At 37.6% G+C, this 18130-nt stretch overlaps 1 protein-coding gene across 5 annotated transcripts in view; it reads left to right on the top strand.

The window, feature by feature from the left end:
* Window positions 1-18130, top strand: part of FIGN (fidgetin, microtubule severing factor) — a 111696-nt gene that overhangs the window by 86721 nt on the left and 6845 nt on the right. The gene's annotated exons all lie outside the window — the stretch shown is intronic.

Raw genomic sequence — 18130 nt, 5'->3', positions numbered from 1 at the left:
CCTGCCGATCTGGCGGGTAGTGAAGACATACCCAGAGAGTCCTGTGGCACCTTTAAGACTAACAGATGTATTGGAGCATAAGCTTTCGTGGGTGAATACCCACTTCGTCAGATGCATCTGTTAGTCTTAAAGATGCCACAGGACTCTCTGTTGCTTTTTACAGGTCTAAACGAACACGGCTACCCCTCTGATACTTGACAGTGTAGGATATTGCTCATGTGAATAAGGGTGGCAGAATCTGGTCCTACCATAAATCTGTCTTAGCTGGAGTTTGCAGAAAATGTTGATAGATGTACAAATTATAGGCATTGTCTTACAAACAAGCATAAGGGTACCTTTACTCATGGGATTAAAATTAACTGTATGAGCAAATGCATTTGTAGGATCGAGCTCCATATCTAACACAGTAACTTCTCTTCATTTGTTTGAATACAACTATCCCGCAAACATATTTTTTAATTAAAAAGGGGAAGTTTACAGGGAATGCCTTTATACTCTTATCTTCATCACGATGCCATACTTGGGAACCAAGTATTGGGGTGTTGTAAAGAGGTCTGGTGAGGTGTTAAATCTAACTGAACACTTACACAAGAGGAAGAGAGTGCCATGAGGAGACACCTTGTAATGAGGGCAAGGTGTGCTCTAAAGCAGCCCAGAGCTGATTCTAGCCTAATAACCACAACTAGTATCCCTACTTTGTGGAGCATGGGGGCTTTTTCTGGGCAGTATATCGTTTAAAGTACTGGGAGAGACAGTTTCATCATTTTTAAGAGTATGCTGTGTAACTGATCTTGGATGTGCCTGGTACTCGCAAGAGATTTATTGAAAAAACATTTCTAGCATGACTGTCTTTCCCTCAAAAATAGTTAAAATGTGAAAAAAAGCAGTCATGCTCAGCAGCAGCTTTCATTGATGCATTTAGGGCATTCCCTCTCTTTAGTAATCCAGATCTTTTTAAGAAATGTCATATCTGATTATTCTCAGTATAAAATGGCCCTTCAAAGCTACCTTGGTGCAACCTTACCTCTTAAATATCAGCCTGCGACCTCTAACCATTTGTTATCAAGTATCTTTTCGTTCAGTTGTGGCAAACCTCTCGGTTTAATCCTCCCTTTGACATAGAATGAACAAGATGGGACACCAGCCTTAGGAGTTTTTGTTAAATTACAGATGTATTTATTTAAAATGTTTTGAGCAAATATTTAAAAAATAGCATAAAACTGATGTATTTTACCACACAAAGGTAATCAGATTCTTTTGTGGAATACTGATGTGTAAATGAAATATTCTAAAGTAAGGCCATCGACCAAATAAAGGCCAATATTAGGATTTTGGAGGTACCCAGTGAAGTATGAGGTCAGAGGTCCCATCATCTCTCAACAATTTCTCCAACCTTTCAGTGCTTCCAGTTAACTAAGTTGCTTCTTTATCCCCGCAATCACCTTATTTTTTTCCTTTCTCTTTCTATTATTCACCCCAAATCTTGACTTGTGTGACAGAGTGTTCAAACAGTAGCAGATACCATAATTGTTATATATTAGTTTTGGGAACTAACCTGCCATTTGGAGTGAGTGGGGTGGCATGAACTCGGGTTGGGGACCTCCTGGCATAGGTGCTGGAACTAGGAGTGCCGGAGATTCTGCCACTCCCCTTGATTTGAAGTGGTTTCCATCACATACTGGATTTACAGTTTGGTTCAGTGGCTCTCAGCACCCCACTATAAAAATTGTTCCAACACTCCTGGATCATGGATTTCCCAAGACCCAGTTTTTTGAAGGACTCCTTTAACCACCCTATTTTCTAATAGTCTCTCTCTCTCTAGCATGCACACTCTCACTCTGTCCTTTTTGGTGCAGCTTTAATACTGAAATAGAAGACAATTGTGGTTATACAAATAGGTACAAAAGGAAAGAGCATATATGACAGATCTAGAGGAGAGATGCATTTGATAAGTCAGTACTGCAGTTCATGGAAATCCCATGGCATACCCCATCTCCCTCCATGAACTGGGCGGTAAGGTTTATAGAGGGTAAGGTACAAACACCTGCATAGTGCTTTCTCTGTTTTCATCTCTTCTAAGAACAGAGAACTAAATTCCAACATTCTTCCCAGCTGCAGTACAGTATGTGGCTTTTGGGAAGATATGCCAATTTAGAGTAATTTAAGGGAAGTGTATTTAGGATTACAATAGTGTAATGTAGTGTAGTCTGTCAGGATAGTGTAATTCAAGAATTTCCTTGGTGATGTACTTTTTTTCTGAATTCCTTTTCAAACATAGTTGTGTCATTGTTTCCAGACATGTGCAAGAGAGGAAGAAATTATATATTGTATTGTGTATACACTTCAGCCCCAAACGTATTTGTAGATTTTTCAATATCCATTATAAAAAGTAAACATAGAATCCAAATCATACTTCAGGGCATAAGCTAATTGGCTGTTGAGGTGAGGCAGGAATTCCCCTACAACCCTGTGTTGAGCATTACACAACTGCCTATCTGCATTATGTTTTTTTATTGGGTCTTCATTGGGTATTTTTAGTGGCAATGATACAAAGATATGCAAAAATAAATAAATAAAAGCTAGAGTGGAAAGGCAGCAAATACAAACTTCAAATATAGAAATAAAAATCAAGGACTACTCCTACCCTCTATTCCTCTATACCCTGTCCTCAGTCCCTCCCAAACCAGCTTGTGTATATCTCACTTTCACATTTAATATACTTTATATATAAAAATATTTCCTAAAACATGGAATTCTTCAGTTTTGTTATTTGTAAAATGTTTCTAAGAAGCAATTTTTGTCGTGACACCGTTCACCAGACTTTTATAACTGGAACACGAGAGCTTTTCTACTTCCTTAGGAGTGTGGGCATATTGTTAAATAAGGGAATAATGGAATTAATGTGGGATATCGTCTACTACAACAAAGAGGATTTCAGACCTGTTGCACAAACGTTCTCATCTGGTATAGCCAGACTTTTGTGCTGTTATGCAAACATACCATATTGTAAAAGATGCACCACTAAGCCTGTAGCCACCAATGATACAAGTATGAATATTTCAGAAGGTATTGGCTACAGAACATTTTGTCTAGAATTGTTGATGCCAGTGTTATTTCCTCTTTAAAACAATAAGTCAAACGTCTACTGGGGGAATGATCACAGTACACCAAATAACCTTCCACACTACTATTTTATATTATTTTCCACCCAAAAAAACCAAAACAAAAAAAAGTAAATCCAGATAATGCCATCTTCAGTAGGAGTACAGAGACGTCCACAAACAGTCTGCAACACCCCCAAGGCTCTGCAGAAAGGGTTGGTGAGCCATGTGGCACTCTTTTCTATAAAGGTTACTGTGACGGGTTGGATCACAGAAACCCCCTTGGGAGCTGCCACCTAATGTACCAAGACTACCCCTGCTCCTATTTTCCCTGCCAGCTCAGGGCTCCAGCACCCTGTCTTGCTGAGCCAGACACTTCCGTCTGCTCCAACACAGACCCAGGGTCTGAATTACTTGCCCCAGAGCTGCAAGTTTACCTGAAAACAGCTCACAAAAGTGTGCTTGCCTTTAGCACTCAGATGCCCAACTCCCAATGGGGTCTAAACCCAAATAAATCCGTTTTACCCTGTATAATGCGTATACAGGGTAAACTCATAAATTGTTCGCCCTCTATAACACTGATAGAGAGATATGCACAGTTGTTTGCTCCCCCAGGTATTAATACATACTCGGAGTTAATTACTAAGTAGAAAGTGATTTTATTAAATACAGAAAGTAGGATTTAAGAGGTTCCAAGTAGTAACAGACAGAACAAAGTAAGTCACTAAGCAAAATAAAATAAAATGTGCAAATCTATGTCTAATCAAACACTGAATACAGATAAGATCCTCACCAGTTCCAGAATGCTCCCTTTTACAGGCTAATCTCCTTTTAGCCTGGGTCCAGCGATCCCTCACACCCCCTGTAGTTACTGTCCTTGTTGTTATTCTGGGGGATGGAGAGGCTCCTTCTTTAGCCAGCTGAAGACAAAATGGAGGGGACTCCCAAGGGTTTAAATAGACTTTCTCTTGTGGGTGGAGACCCCCCTCCTCACTCCTATGCAAAGTCCAGCTCCAAGATGGAGTTCTGGAGCCACCTGAGCAAGTCACATGTCCCTGCATGACTCAGTTTTTACAGGCCGAAGCCATTGTCCACATGGTATCTTGTATGTTTCCAGGACGACTTCTTAAGTGGATTGGAGCATTCCAAGACGCATTGTTCCCCAAGCACTTCCTGATCAGGTACCTAACCTTGCGAATTCCTTCCTAGAGAAACTGACCAAATGCCTCTCAAAGCTTACTTAGAAACCAAGCAAGTATACAGCCCACATTCTTAACCTCAAGTAGAAAATGATATACATGTACAAATAGGATGAATAGATATAGTAGACCATAACCTTTACGGAGATATGTTCCATGGCACAGGCAGCACAAAACATATTCCAGTTGTGTCATACATACATTTATAAGCACCCCACCCCATAGAGCCTTATGGGGCACGCTGTAACAGTTACATTGTGTCTATTGAGTGCAACTTCTTGTAAGGGGTAGTGCAGAGGTACACTCCCCCAGGGGAAGCAACTTGGTTTTACCCTTGGAGCTCCCTGGATATGCTGGTGGTGGCGAATAATTTCTGCACCTCTGTAAAAAGTGACCAGAAATCTCTGCCTACGTCTACTGCCTTTTTGGACAAGTTGCTCCCATGCTGCAGCTTTTTCATGACCACAGCAGAGCCTGTAATTCCAGCCTGCCTTTATGCAGGCCATGCAGTGGGGTGGTGAGTCCTGACTCTATTCCTGCATGGCTACATAAAGGCCTACCCAGTCAATACTGAATCAACGATGCATTTCATGGGAATTCCGTGGTATACCCTCTCAACATGATGTTAAGGAGGCACTGTGCTACTGAAAATGCTGTCTTAGAGATGGGATTTAAAGCATGGGTCCTGGCCACTTGTGTTCATTAAGAGTCCATGGTTCTTTTCATAAGAGGTAGATAGTTAGCCTTAATGTTCTGGGAAAATGCCAGATGTCTGCCTGCCTACACCTACAGTTTCACCTGGATCATTCACTTCCTGTCCTAAACTGTTGTGTAAGGCTGCTGTGTAGTAGTAAACAGATACGGCATTCCATATCGGGGTAATAATATTTCAGTGGTGGTGGTACATGCAAACAGGGCCTTCAACTGTAACCCTAGCAAGTAGCTGTGTAAATAAATGTTCCATAATCAGGCTCGGAGGACCCAGTGCTCTCAGATGCTAAACCCCTCCATTCCTATGGAAGACAGGAGCTGTGGTTGCTCAGAATCTCACACAATTGGACCACCTGTATGTTGTAAGGTTGGTAAAACACTTAGAGGTCTTATATAAAAAGTGTTATAGACAGGCAAGTTTATGATTTAAAAATCTGTATTGCAAATAGAGGGTAAGTTCATAGCCCAAAAGTCCAAGGAAGAGTCAGTTTTGTTACATCTGGGAGTGGGGAAGAAGTTGCAGTGGAGTATTTTTTTTTCTCTATGTTAGGACCAGGTGAAGTAGAGATAATGATGTCTAAGACATTTGGTGTGAATTTTCAGTTCCCAACTAAAACCCTGATTTTAAATTACTTGTAGACCAAGATATCTGCTATAATACTGTAGTGAAGGATTTATTGATAAGTAATTGACATTTCAGAGCATCCATGCTTTCCTAGTCAAATCAACAGTAAAAAACATGTGTTCTATATCTTAGAGCATTAGGTTGTCACTCATAAATGATGTGAGGTTTAATGCATTATTCAAAAGTATATGAGGAGGCACTCCAAAGAAGCTTCAGGGCCTTTATTAGCTTCTGCTCTCGGTATTAAAAAAAAAAAAAAGAAAAGAATAGTCTAACAATGAGAGACTTAAAAATGCAGTATTTGGGATTGTGCAATAGTTGGATGCAGTAGCAGTTGTTTTTGTTTGGATCTGAGAACAAATGCAGTTCAGACTTAAGAAACTTTAAGATATTTTGATCTGATAGCTATAAGAACCCACATGGGATGGGAATGAGTTCAGGTTCTCTCTTCCCCCCACCCCCCGCCACTACATACCACAAAATCAGATGAAACTGGCATTAATTTGGCAGTCTCCGTTCTCATAGACCTATTGATTCATAAAACTGCAAACAGATATAAAGGCTTATTGGCTCCAATTAGGATTACTGAAGTTTTGGGGGTTAGGATAAATAAAAAGGTGTTTATGAGAGGAATCATCCATTAATGGAATTTTCATTAACATCTTACCATAAAGTTCTGATATAAAATCTGAGATCAAGGAAATTAGTCTTCTGTAATTTTTTTGGTGGTTCCATTATTGATCACTCATCTTCAAATGCTTTATTCACAATGTCCTGAATGCAACTTCAAAGATTCCCTTTGGTATAATTTTTAGCAAGCAAAACAATATTTGCATCATGGTATGTTTCGTCCAAGTGTAAGAGCCCAAAGGTACCAACAGTCTGCTGCATTTCTTATTTATAATTTAGGAACACATATTATGTCAAGCACAAATCAGTCTAATGAGAGAATGAAATCAGTGACTATTCCCTGAGATCAGCGCTGTGGATTTTTAATTGGCATAGATCTCATACGCGCAATCCATTTTCTGTTGTGTCTGCGCTAGCATTTGCAGTCTGTTTAGTGTGGGTGTTACTAGTGTACTGAGAGTGGGTATCAGGCTAAATTGAACTTCCTGTTGATGACAAACCTACCTCTCACTGATCACTGCGTTTTATGAATAATATATGTCGCAATGTTACATTTTCTGAGCTGTATTTTTCTTTTACTGTATGAGCATGTCTGTTGGCTGGATAACTACAATGAGGCAATGGCATTTGAGGTATATAGAAAAAAACAGCATATGTTATTTTCTGTAGGGACATAAAGCAATTTGCTGGCTATTTCATATAAAGCACTTTCAGCTGTTACTGTGAAGTCAGAACTGGCCAATGTTCCTTCAAGTATCACTTCTTAAACTGTCACTTTTGTTCATTATCACTCAGCTAATGACAACAAAAATTATTATTTGTATCTTAATGACTGGAAATTGTTTACAGATGGTATGGGTTGGAGTACACAGTCGAACAAAGATAAGAGGAGTGAGCAATTTGCGTGCCTGGTAGAGGATATCTGACTCATGGTACAATATGGATCCCCAAAAAATCCCGATTGATTGCCATTTGCAGAGTTGATCCTCTGTAGGACAATTTTTAAACCATTCTAAAATTTGCTCTGGAAATATTAACTCCAATTTAGCTTGAACATAAGACAAGTGTATTTGAAAATACCCTTGAAAAAATTATATTGCAGTAAATCTAACATCACAGCTAGCAATTCCTTGAGCTTAATTATGACACTACTAAATGTGAAAATCTATTCAGTGCTAGGAACACTTTTCACATTACATTCACACTAAAGATTGGCTGTTAAGAGCTCATTACTGGTAGTTTTCTAAAGAGCGGTTTATTAAACACTGTTACCTAATAAGCATCTTTGGTGGTGCAAATTGCTGAAAACAGTAATGAATCTGATTAGACTTCTTTTCAATTACGACAGCTTGTCTAGAAAAAAAAAATCTTTCCTTGATGCTTTGGAATCTGGCTACAAGGCACTACATAGTTTAAAAGGAAAATGCCACCTCTGTGTTTCCTTTCCACAGTTCAGTAATGAATAGAGAATTGTCCAAGTAGCCATCCAATTTATACACTGGAAAACTGGATGGACAGCACTGGAAGCACAATCCTGTTTGCTTAAAATTTGCCAAAGCTATCTCCACTAATATACCTAAATAGGGTCATTCTGAAGTTTCCTCTGCTTCCTTTTGTTTAAGAATGGAAAGCCATAAATGAGAGAGAAAATTGAAATGATTCACTCCTAACTGGTTTGTAGGGGTTGTGCATTCCTCTGATTAGTCTAATATAACGTCCAATGGTTTTCTCTATAAATCTTTTACTTGCAGCTTTGACTGCAAACTCAAAACTCTTGCAGCTTTGACTGCTATGGCAATTAAAACTAACTTTTTTAAAGCAGTGTATTTTCAAAATGTTTTTAAAATCTAAGCTTCATAAATGTGTGTTAGTGATGTCAGAATGTTTAAATGAGTGTTCATTCAGTTTAGAAGCTAAAGAAGGTGTAAAATGTGTTATCTGTATTTAATGGCTGACTCCCTATTAAATCATTTCTGAATATTACTACACAAATGGGAGAGGGTGGTTAACATAAAACACCTTTAAGTGATTAACTGTCATTGCTGTGTTTGGTTACGTCAGTAACATTCTAATGCTTCTGTAGGTAGTGGATACAATTCCGTGTATTTTATCCTGTGTTAAGTATGTGAATGTCTTTTTTTTTTTTTTTTTTAATAATACTGTTTGACATAAAACTGGATAAAAGAAATGCTCACGTAAAATGTGGAAGCAATTACTATGACTGAAGATATGATAAAAGAAGAACACAAAGACTTGCACAAGAAAGATAGAGTGCAATGTTGCTGGAGAGAATATGAGAGACATGCAAAGCAAAATGAACTAAACTAGTGCAGTAAATGTTAGAAAACTCTGCAATTTTATGGTATAAAATTATACATACAATGTCTATTTTCAGTGATGAGCATATATTAAGTATGTGATACAGATACTAGACATGAATAGAATGATATGAAAGTTTGATTATTATGTAATCTGCAACATAATTGTTGCTTACAAAAAAGCCTAAAGTAAAACAATAGTGCATGATTTTCTCCTCACTTAATGGCATGCTGATGTCATAACATGGACGTTAGGGGTTCCTCCTGATTTACACCAATGTAAGAAGAGAATAAATCCCATAAACATTTTAATTGTAATTTTCCAATATTAACCAAACAAAAAATCCCTTTTGGCTTTTTTGTGATGTTGAAAGGCAATTTCCACCTCCGTTCTTCCTTTGAAATCCTTACAGTTAACTGACCTGTATATTTCTTGATGGAGAAGGACTTTCATAAGTGTGCATGATCACACATCCAGTAAAATAGTGCAATTTTTGTTTTTAAAACATCTCACACTCTCTCTCTCTCTCTCTCTCTCTCTCTCACACACACACACACACACACACACACAGAGTGCTATTATCCAGCTATACAAATGTGTGCTCTTAGTGAGCTTTGAGACGCTAATCAGTGGAGCTTGACTTTTGTTCCCTGTAGCAAATTTTAAAAACTATTTCATCATTAGTTGACTCCTTGCACAATAAAAGTGTGGCCAAAATTATAGCAGAAATAACATTGCTTATGGTGGTTTAAACTGTCGTTAGTGTGCTGCTAGTTCTCGGTATGATTCTGGCATAGATTAGATTCTTGGTTTGTCTCTTGGAGGCTGTTTACAGAAAAGGTTGACTTAATACATTTGATACAAAGAGGGATGATTTTTCTTAATCGTCAATTTATAGTTGATTTCTTACTTCTCCTCCGCCCCTTGAAATGCGTGCACATGCTCTCCTTTACACACTCTGTGCCTCCAGACATGGCTCAACTTTTCCTCTGCAAGTTGAACTTTGCTCCTTTGAGCAGGGACAAACAGCACAAAACATGAAGAGTTAGTGTGTAAGCTTTTTTTCTTTCTTTTTTTTCCAGGAGGATAAAAAAGAGTTTGGTTTATCTAGAGATGAAGCCCTCAGTTAAGATGTCCTCTTCATTCATATCTGTGAAATTATCAACCTCCCTTAACAATATCGTCTAGTTCATGAAATAATGCAGTAGTCACCAGAACAATAGGCATGCAAATAATGAGCTCTTTTTCCATTTTTTAATACTTAATTCAGAAAGCTTTTATTGGATGAGCAAAGAAATTTTTTTGGAATTTATGGAATCCAGTAACAGGAGGCTTTAAATGGGGGAAAGATTTATCTTAGTGTTTCTAGTATAGCAGTTTTCTTTCATTATCTTTTTGCTTTTAATCTTGTTTCTCTATATTTGGGGGTAGCAGGAAGGAAGAGGAAGGGGTCAGCTGTACTTATAGCCAAGCCTAAAGAGTGAGCCATATCGGGCCTCTGCTTTCCTTTAGAGTGAGGTTAGTGCAGTTCTGCTCACTTCCTTTGGAAGGAAATGCCAGGTTCCCTGTGCTAACATCATCCCTTATTAAGACATAATCTCTTATTATGCAACATGTTTACATTTATTTTCTTGAATGGAAAGACCAACTGAATAAATGGGCGTGACAATATGCTACTTATATCTGAATGTCATTGCGTTTCTTGGAAAGTCACCGTATACCAGTTGTAGTCACTCCCTGGGCTTCCTGGGCTTAAGAAATGTGTACAGTATGTGTGTGGTAATGGGAAGGAGGAGGGTGGAGGGGCTCTGCTATTGCTGCTAAGAGCTCTCCGCTCTTAATCCTGGGCCACGTCAGGAGCATTCCTAAAGCAGTTTATCTTCATATGTCGTCTTGTATATAAGAAACAACGCTAAACCCAGCAAAACTCATTTCATATGTAGCTTTTTCCACAGCCTTCAGATCAAAGTTATTTTCTTCGGGCTGGACTAAATTATACACAGGTCCCAGGAGTGAAGGACACTGAATTAATGCACTATGTCACCCAGTACTGGCTATAGAATATTTTTATCGAAGTCTGAGACACAACATCTCTTTACTACTGCATTAAAAATTAATGCACAGATTGCCAAAAAGAGCAAAATGCATAAATAACAAAAACAAATTTTGCAAAGGCTTTGTATGGTTTGGAGTCACCTTAAGCAGCATTTTTTTAAAGGCAAGTATTAGATATCTCTAAATATACATTTAATCGGTATTTGTTCTCCTTTAGCTAATTAGCAGAGCGGAACACTAATCTCAATAAAACAACTGTATATAACTTCATTGTGGCGATAGGTGTTGGAATTGGCATTTTTAAAAGGGTAGGAATGCACTGTTCATTCTAGGCAGTGCCATGGGGTTATTGGCCCCTATATATTTGTTTTTTTGACCCTTGTTAGTTTAGTGTATTGGGTCAAAATTGACTACAGTTTATTTCAAACTTACTGAAATTGATCTTTGCCTTCACATACTTAGGGAGAACAGATCCTTGTAGGCAAATCTCTGGAATTAACCCTGTCTATATATACACATAGCTATTTGGGTTTAGTACAGGACAGTGACTGAGATTTAAAAAAATATCGTAGTGGTATAAACTGAGGCTTGCACCGTTTGCTGCTGATGTTAATTGGAAGTGAGGAAGCAAATTTTTCTAATATAACAAAAACTAAGTCTTTAACATTATTGGAATTTTGGTCGTAAAAGTTGGACACTGAATGCAATGCACATCTCTGATTGTTGGTATTTAAACAGAGATTGTTTCCAAATATTTTGAAAAAGGCATGATATAAATGAGTGTTAGGATTCAGTGTCCCTTAAAGCTCTATTTATCCTGCGCACAGTTTGACCGAATAAAGCATGCTCCTTTATTGCAATTTTAACCCCATTTATCCCCATGCACTAGTACTCACCTGTTATTTACACACGTAAGAGAAGGTCGATACTGCAGAACAAAGGGGGTGCTCTTTTGTGATATAGAACATACATATTCATTAACTCTGCTGTCCCTATGGGCCCTTGTCGTATGTCCTGATGATCTTTGTATGACAAAAGGAAGTGGGGGTAAAAGGGGAATTGCCTCAATGGATTGAAGATAACACGAGAAAAGGTAAGAGTCTCCGTGACAAATGGGCTACCAAACAGTAACTTTAGAAGTGAACTAGAAGCTTTATGCCAGAAGAAATACATGGGATCTCTGATCAGTAGCAGTGTATATACAGACCAAAATATTACAAATAAAAATATCATTAGAAAATCAGAAATGGTCCAAAAAACCTAGATATGAACCTCTAGGAACTCTGAGAAAATGTAGCTCTCGATCTGAGCTTTGTATATCTAGACCAACATTACTGAAAATCCATTTTTTCTTCCACCTGTTTGCTAAAACACAAATTCGGGATACCGTGTTTCCCCTGCAACAACTGATGACATGACAAAGGCAAATAAAACAGCGCAGGTATTACATCTACTCTGGTTTTAGGGGTTTGTATTTCTACGCTGGCAAGGGAAAACTGGATCCTGAATACTAGCCTTGGAAGGGAAACAAAGCAGGAGATTACTTTCAGATATCCAGTTTAAAATAGTTGTGTGTGTTTGTTTAAAGATCTCACAAAGCTCCAATGTAAGTCAATGATAGCTTAAGTGCCTACTTCAGTGGGAGCAGGATCAGACCCTGAGTCTGCATATGTGTGTATATATATTGCTTTTGAATGCACCAAAAAATAGTATCCAATAGAATATTCTGCTATAATCAGTAAAAACAAGTCTTACCAAATTGACTATTACAGTTATCAAAATCCCTGCAGTTACACTGCAGTAGTTATACTGCTTCTTATGTGGACAGAGGCATGAATTTGCAGAAGGGTTGTCAGGTAGTATGTTAAATGATCTAAAGTAGATTGTGGCAATGCATATGTATTCAGTGGACAAAAAAGGAACATTTTTCTTACAATTACAGTGGCTTTTTTTGTGCACTTGTGCTTTCACCTAGCACCCACTCAGAAATTATTATTGTGAGTTATTATTTGTGCAGTACCCACACCTTGCTAGACTGTTACAGTTATGGCCTTTCCTCTGAGGAACTTGCAATGTAGGAAGACAATGTACAGATGCAAAAAATCAGAATGGGTAGCAACAAAAAAGCTGCCTGTATGAATGGTACAGTGTGGCGAAGTGTCTTGTAATACCAATTTTTTTCTTCCTTATTATGTAGTTGTTTTAAAGGAGCCTATGAACACTTTTTGTGTGTGTAGTGGGACTAGGGTTAAGGGAGCACTTGGGTTTGTAGAATTATTTGAAGAAATGCACCTTCTATTTTTGTGTGTCAATCTTACGTATAAAAAAGGACCCGACAGATACGTGCATAAATGGATTCATCTACAGTATGTAACAATAATGAATCAATGCAGTTATAATTTAAGGCAGTGAGTATTTGGCTGAGAACAAAATACATTACACCTAATACATTACACCACTACAGAGAAATTGATATTTCCGAATTTGCATAGAAAGAGGTCAATTCAGTGCATAAGTAATATGTGTTGTCCACATTGACTGTTATTTCTCTGTCCATCAGTCTCTGTCTATCTATTTTAATTTCATAGAGCTTTTGATGTCATGGGATCTTAACTATACCTGCTAAAGAACATTTAGCCAGAAACGCCTTTGTGATTTTTTTAAAAGTGCTGCTTTATGTAAATGAGAAGGAATGGGGAGGGGGGAGGAAAAGTAATTTGCAGTAAATGTATTGTAATTTGCAGTCGTGAAGTGTGAAAGTGTGATTTAAAGGAATAATCATTTGACAGTATTTAAATTAGATAATTGGGACACATTAGTTTGAAACTACAGGTTTTGAGAATCATTCTTTAACCAGTTCCAAGCTTCCAAATGTGCTGTGTATTTGTAGTTGTTTTTAGCTCTGTTATGTGTATATTACCTAAAGTCACTAGCACGTTAAAACTGTATGGTTTAAAGAGAGGTTGGAATGGCACCTATTAGGTGACAGTTGTTTTCAGGGCACCTGCTAGCAGTTGGAGTTTAAAACCCTGACCTTGCTCCCATTGAAGTCAATGGCAAAACTTCTATTGACTCAAATGGAGCAAGACCAGACCTTCGCATGAAAATGCGGACAACACTTTAAAATCCTGTTTCCCGAGGTTTACATCATGTGTAAAAGTTAACCCTGAGCTCTCACTTGCCAAACAAAGTCTCCAGAGCTGGGCCCTGGCTTTGCACTCTGATCGGCATGGGTAGACCCTTGTGTCTGTTCAGAATCCTATGAAATGAAGGGGGTTCCTCCCTCCCTAGTTATTTAAAATAACTAGTTAATGTATATTTTTGGTCCCGTGTTATTTTGAAGGTTCAAGACAAGCCCATCCCCTGTCATCACCGCAATCCCTGCCATTCTTGGAGAATGCATAATATTTACATAAAGTCATACTCCTTTAACTAATTAGTGTTCATCTCCTCTGTTGAACTTTCCTAGTAAATTAATAAGCAAAAGTTATTTTTTCTGCCTGCTATCCTATATGTGGGAAGATTGTTGGGTGAACACATTAGTCTGAAAGAGTTGTAACCCATTAGAATTGTTGGGATATGCTGAATCATACACTATTTCTTCTCCCCCCGCCCCCGATATAATATGCTTGCTAAAGTTTCTAATAGAAATCTCATATTGAATCAAGAGAGAGGTTGTAACATAAACCAGTCAATTAAAGTTCAAAGGAGGGCTGCTGCTTTGCATTTATCTCTTTTTACTGGGTCCAACCCTGTGAGATGCTGAGCTCTTTCAACTCACATTGAAGTCAATGTGAATTGAGGACACTCTGCACCTCACAGCAGACACTCAGTATCTTGAAGGATTAGGCCCCATATGTGCATCTGTGATGCCTAGGAAGAACTTGGATGTGTTAAAACACTGCTAGGCTTTAAATTGTCAGTTTCCTTATACTCAGTTAATTTTGTCACAACGCTAGCATTATTTGCATATAGTTTTTATCTGTAAAGCTGAAATTGCAAGTATACTTCTGCTTTATGGAATTAAGTGTATAACACTCTGAAAGTCTTATTTAATAAGTTTTGCATTTTCAGATTAAATACGTAAAAGCAGAAGGAAAAAAAATGATTGAACATTGAGTAAAAAGGGAATTGTATAATAAAATTGTTGGCCATGATAATTATTCTAAATGTAGTCCAAACAGATCCAACTGCTTAGAATTATGGAGGAGAAATGCAAAATAATTCTGTCAGAACAAAAAAAAATGCTTAGGATTTTTAGTACGGTACCTGCCTCTTATATATAGCATGTTAAATTATCTAAAAAGCAATTTTCTGTTAAATAGCAGTATGTATTTAAAGAATCGAATTGTTGCCTTATGCATTTAGCATGCCTAAAAGACAACACCAAAAAAGCTCTGTCAAACAAAAGAGAACAGAATAAATAATGCTCCCACAAACACTGAGGAGCTACGAGAACAAAAAGAACACGTTTGCTCACCAGAAAAAGTGCAAATTGCATTTTTTATTCTGACTCATAAATTTGACCCTTGTGATCACTCTTCACAAAAGGAGTTAAGCAACAAAGTTTTTTATGCTAATTCAAATTAATGTCAAATTGAGGAAAAAGCTCTTTGTGCCCCTAAGGTCCAGGCCAGCCTAGTGAACTTCACATAAATACATATTTCTTCAGTGCATACTAATATAAAGTAAATATTTATGGTTAACTATTCACTTATGTTTCTAAATAACACTAATGATTGCAGTGCACTACAATAAATGCTCATGTTTCATGGGATGAGAACAGTCCTGTTTTCTTCAACTTATCTAATCAAAACCTAATTCTGCCTTTAACAGCCTTTGTTAAATGCAGTGGTATTTAGTATGCATCAATAAATAAACTTTCAATTATTGTGCAGAAAGCACTTCCAAAGATAGCCTGACAAGCTGAAGCCAATCAATTATCTAGCAATTACTCCAAATAAAGAATTTTGATTGATTTGATATTTTTCTTAGTATCAGAGAGAACTGAAATGTCATAAAATTCAGTTGTCTTCTACAAACTCAAATTAGGGAAAAATTAGGTAGGAATATTTTTAATATGCCCCAAATTTGGATTTTTAAATATTTTTAAATAGACTTTACGCTCCACATTGTGAAAAATGAAAAAAAAAATAGTTTTAATATATAAATAACCTCTGTATTTGGAGAAATGTTCTTAAATATAGTGGGAGTGTGTGTATATGTGAAAAGTTATTATGGAAGCCATGCTTATGGGCACCATATAATACATGTTGTTATACTGTAGCATAGTGAATAGCTTCTTTTATTTTATTAAAGTGGCCTCTCCTTCTTTAATTTGGCAGTAAAGGCATTTTGCCCAAATTACAAAATGCACATTCATTAACTAATATACGAGTGTTTGCCCAAACTGTCTGCAAAAGTAAAGGCAGTGTCCGTTCCCCTTTTACTTTATCTTTCTTCTAACTTTCACTGCTGCTCACTGCTGAATTCTTTTCCAAGACCCTTTCTCATGGCATTCATTCATGTGTATCTAGTGAAGCATCAATCTACTCAAGTTATTGTGCATCTATATATAACAGAAGCCTTTTGTGTTGTGGTAACCTTTCAAGCCCAAAATCACAGAACATGGATAACATACATATATATCTAAATATTTTACAGTGCGAATAAATTTGCATGTCTTTTAGGCAGTTTTGCATTACAGAAATGTTAATATTCTTTCCGTTTAAAAAGGCTGGAAATAAATCCCACAATGCTAGGATAATTTTGGATGCTGGCTATTTGCAATTGGCTCGTGGTGATTTGCTCTTAAGGTTTCCAGCAGAATTTAACAAAAGTATGATTTCTGAAAAACTGCTGCTGGTTCCTCATTAAAACTACAAATTTCATAACTGAACGAGATTTCCGTAATTTCACCCAATTACATGATACATTTCCCCTTTTAAAATGCAATGGTTGAAACATCAGAAACAATTAGCAAAAAAAGATTAAATTAATTCCAAATGAAAGTAATACATCTGCCAATAACTCAGACTCAAAACTGCATTTGTCAGAAAAATTTCTATAGGCTATAGGGTAACTGGATAATGGTTAACAGGCATTTTTCTTCAAGTTGTCATAAGTGCTTGAAAAATGGGGGGAAAGATAGAACTGGGAAAAAACAAACAAAAATCCCACCAGACCTAATCAGTAGCATGCTCGTGTGGAATGAGATCTGCAGTATTTGTACTAATAAAATATAAGGCTCAATTAAGCTTTACTTTACAGTTTTCAGGCTAAATTTAACTGATTTAGTGATTTGCAAATGAATACCTGCACGATTCCTAAAAATAAATAAATAATCCAAATGCAAATTAGTGCAACTGCAATAAAATATATTTGCAAATGAATCCTGTTGCTTTCTTCATTTATTGTGTAATTACTGCAATCCTTCCCACCTTGTTTTCAGTATTTCTTAATCATTAAGTCGGAAGCATGACAGCAGTGCCAGCCCTGGCGTGATTCTCTTTGACTAAAACCTTGTAAATTAACACAATTAGCACAGCATCATCCTGCTAATTAACTTCCAGTGTCTGGTGCAGCGGTTTTGCAAACAAGGAAAAGGGAGTCAGAAGGGAATAAACATGCCATTCTGTTACCAAACTGTGTGCTGTGTTAGGTTTAGCTCAGTGAGGCTAAGCTGGCCATGTCAGATGCCAGAGTCAGGCAATGAAGAGCTAAAGGGGTTGGGGGGAAAAACAGGAGGGGGTAGAAGCTGTCAAAATAGACCACAGTGATTCAGAAGGGAGCTAGTGCCACAGATGCTTCATTTAGAGTAGGCCTCCTCCTTATCAGGGAATCTGTGCCAGAGGGCGCAAGACTGTTTGCAAAAATCACTTTTGGTAATACGAGAGAGATTAAGGAGGCCTATTTGATACAGCTGTACAAAAATCAGGAACGGTCTACCATGCACAGGTAAGAGTTGGAGGGGTTATTATAATACTTGTAAATTGCTCTTAGTGCGTATGTTGGATTAAAAAAATCATCCCATTATTTGCAAGATTAATTGCTTTAAAGGGATAGTCATACAGTCACATTTTGTTACTTAGTTTACTGTAGTGACAGGGCTGATAGCCAGCAGTGTGTGTCACAGAACTTTTAGGGGCTAGACTGCATTTCTTTTCTTTTTTCGGTACCCTGGAGGCTCTGAGGGGGGAAAAAAAGAAAAAACAGGCAAGGAGACCGACAGACAAGTGATGCTTGTTTTTTTTTCCCAGAGCCTCAACAACAGAACTGAGAGGCAGAAAGGAGCCAGTTGTAATTCATACCGAGTTGTAAGCTTTGTGTGATGAAAGCGACGGAGCGCTGCCTGGGAGATTGCTTTGCTGCACTCCACGAAGCAGATTTGAAACTGTCGTGGACCACTTTAGATGAGAGTTGGATTATGGAATGACCTGCTATGTCTGTGTCATATTGTTCTGCGCAGGGTGCATTATACTGTGCTAACT

This window comes from Chrysemys picta, chromosome 11 (assembly GCF_011386835.1).
Source record: "Chrysemys picta bellii isolate R12L10 chromosome 11, ASM1138683v2, whole genome shotgun sequence".
In the NCBI taxonomy this organism is placed as follows: domain Eukaryota; kingdom Metazoa; phylum Chordata; order Testudines; family Emydidae; genus Chrysemys; species Chrysemys picta.
The sequence above is the reverse complement of the archived record's forward strand: the minus strand, read 5'-3'. Positions and strand labels throughout refer to the sequence as shown.